Genomic DNA, 3,665 nt, shown 5'->3' on the forward strand with positions numbered 1-3,665 from the left:
GTGTTGGGATTGTAAATCGTTCTTTTTGTTTTAATTTTTAGTATAATTTTATTTGGTTTTGTGTATGAAAATTTTAATGCATTGAAGTATCTGTTGATAAAACATATGATTATTATTGTGATTTCTTATTCCAAATTTTTGTGATGATGTACCTAAGACTCAAGTTTGCATTTCTGTATGACCTATTGTGGGTGTGAGATTCATCTTTTTTTAACATGCACCCGACGAGAATGATACTCAAATGGCAATATAGAGAAAAACGAAAGTTTTTGTTTATTTAAAGAAAAAAATTAAAAAATGTATAAATAATCATAAAAAAGTAAATCTCAATTTTACGGGACGTAAAATCTGAGGGGGAAGTGATGAACTGATCGTAATCATGGCAGCCGTGGCCAGTTAAGGGACAACGGTTTTTTTTTTCCTAAAGAGAATAACGGTGAGGCTGTGGTTTTGCACTCAAAAGTCCGTTAAAGGACAGTTTGGGCACTGGTGTGGACACCATAGTCACTAAACTCTCCTCTGATTAGTTATTGAAAAAAGATTGCGTAGAACAACCAATCATGATGGTCATAGTCACGCCAATGTATGGGCCTTTGAAGAAAAGGACTCATAGGACAGGCAGTCTTGTTTGAGGCCCCATAGAGTGTGTCACAAAATGGAGGGCATGTGCCAACATGTGTGCTAAACTGAGTACCACTTTTCTTAGTGTTTTTTCTTAGTAACGAAACGTAATCATAATTGAGGGCACCCTTGAAAACTTTAGAGAATATTGTCTGTGTAAAATGTTCCCTTAGATATTATTTGTGCATGAAAACCTCCTCCATTCAGGTTTTCCTATTTTGATTGAACCCTAAAACAACCCAGATCTGGTCATATATATATACTGTATATCTATTCATCAAGTCACTTCTCCCAATTTTGGGGAGTAACCAACATCAAACAAAGGAACAAAAGGGGACCTCTCCTCTCTCCACTCCACCTAGCCTGACGATGGAATTGGCCGAGTTCGCTGGTACTGCTTGGGTGCCACAGCCCACCCTCTGGCTTCATCCACCACAAATAAAGTTTCATACGCTGAATCCCCTACTGCTACTACCTCCGCGGTTACCAATCCGACTGGAGGAAACAGCAGGGTCTACCGGAACTGCGTCATATTTGCTGGCCATTCATTCCTACTTCTAACACGCTCTCTTGACTTTCTCACATCTATATTTCGATAACCCAAAGCTTTCTTCACTCCATCCATCCACACAAACCTTGCCCTTCCTCTTGTGCATGTCCTATCAACTCTTGCATGCATCACTTTCTTTAGCAGGCAGCCACTTTCCTTTCTTTCAACATGACCTAACCACCTCAACACATTCATATCCACTTTAGCTTCTAAATAATTTTTTCACCCGTTCTCACCTTTACTACTTCGTTCCTAACCCTATCTACTTGAGATATACCTGCCATACTCCTCACACACTTCATCTCGAATATATTAAATTTCTGTCTCTGTCAATTTCATTCACCATAACTATGATCCATACATCACAGTTGGTACAATCACTTTCTTATACAAAACTCACTTTACAATCATGCCTAACTTTCTATCCCTTATCACTACCTTAACCCTGGATAGGTACGGTGGGTCGTTTGCGACCCCGAGCGTAAAAAAAAAACAGGTTTTTCTCACGTGACTCACCCCTGTGACTGAATTTGTGGGTGATCGATCTGCAGGAGGTGTCTCCCCTACACGCTCTAGTAGTGTCCAGATGTGCATTGCTGTAGCTGTACTCCTTCCCCGATTTCTGAGACGCGTCGGGGTCGTTCGCGTCCGAGTTTACCCTTCTGAGGTAGTTTGCATAATTATCAAAGTTATTACGTATTATGAAATTGTCGTAGAATGGTGCAACTTGTATAGGTTATCAGTTGTGGAAAGTCTTGGTGGATTGTTTGGCTACCATGTGCATGTTTTTTTTTTTAGTTAAAATGTCGTTCATCACCACGAGGACCATTTTACCGCGAGTGCCCCTTTTTCATTTTTTTTCATTTTTTTGCCAAGTAATTTTTCCGTAAGATATTGCCAAATAGTGTCGTAAAACTTTTGCTTGTTTAGTGTTGGAAAGTGTGTCTAGATGATCTGGCTACCCATGCATGACTTTGTTTTTGTCAGATACGACGTAGTTATTGGTATATTGGGTATTTAACTGCGGTGACCAATTTCTGTTTTTTTTTCAATATTTGTAAAAATTACTACGTAGTAAGGAATTGCCGTATATTATTCATTTTTTTTTCATGTTTATGTGTTAGAAAGTGTGCCTTGATGGTTGGGCTAACACGTGCATGTCTTTTTTTTTATCTGAGATGTCGTATATTAGAATGTCGGGCATTTTACCGCGAGTGTCCCTTTTTAATTTTTTTTAATTTTTTTGCCAAGTCATTTTTCCGTAAGATATTGCGAAATAGTGTCGTAAAACTTTTGCTTTTTTAATGTTGGAAAGTGTGTCTAGATGATCTGGCTACCCATGCGTGATTTTGTTTTTGTCAGATACGACGTAGTTATTGGTATATTGGGTATTTAATTGCGGTTGCCAATTTCTGTTTTTTTTTTCAATATTTGTAAAAATTTACTACGTAGTAAGGAATTGCCGTATATTATTGATTTTTTTTTTCATGTTTATGTGTTAGAAAGTGTGCCTTGATGGTTGGGCTAACACGTGCATGTCTTTTTTTTTTATCTGAGATGCCGTATATTAGAATGTTGGGCATTTTTCCGCGAGTGCCCCTTTTTATTTGTTTTGCATTTTTTTGCTTAGTCATGTTACCGTAAGGAATTGGCAAGTAGTGTCGCAAAACTTATATTTTTATAGTGTTGGAAAGTGTTTCTAGATGATCTGGCTACCCATGCCTATTTTTTTTTTAGCCAGATATGGCGTATATATAAGTATGTGTTCGATTTTCCTGTGATTGCCATTTTTTCGTTTTTTCCCATTTCTTTCAAAATTGCTACGTACTAAGGAACTATCACAGAGTGATATTTCATTTATATGTTTATTTGTCGGAAAATATGCCTTGATGGTTTGCCTAGCACGTGGCTGAAATTTTTTTTTTCTGAAATGCCGTATATTAGAATGGCCATTTTTCCACGAGTGCCCCTTTTTATTTGTTTTGCATTTTTTTGCTTAGTCATGTTACCGTAAGGAATTGGCAAGTAGTGTCGCAAAACTTATATTTTTATAGTGTTGGAAAGTGTTTCTAGATGATCTGGCTACCCATGCCTATCTTTTTTTTAGCCAGATATGGCGTATATATAGGTATGTGTTCGATTTTCCGGTGATTGCCACTTTTTCGTTTTTTCCCAATTCTTTCAAAATTACTACGTACTAAGGAACTATCACAGAGTAATGATTCCTCTAGATGTTTATTTGTCGGAAAATTTTGTTTACTTTTTTTTTGATTGAATATCATCAAATTTTTTTAGCTAAAATATTGTTTTAAATTTTTTTTTTCGATTTTATTTCCCTTCAAAAAAATTTTTTTGGGTCAGAATTTTAATTTTATAGTCGTAAAATAATCGACAATTATCCAGCAACCCACCATACAATTTTTATGCATATCCAATAATAATTAGATTAGTAAATAACACCTTGAAATTGACATACCCTTCCTACATTTCAAGT

Source organism: Palaemon carinicauda, chromosome 17 (genome assembly GCF_036898095.1).
Source record: "Palaemon carinicauda isolate YSFRI2023 chromosome 17, ASM3689809v2, whole genome shotgun sequence".
NCBI lineage: Eukaryota > Metazoa > Arthropoda > Malacostraca > Decapoda > Palaemonidae > Palaemon > Palaemon carinicauda.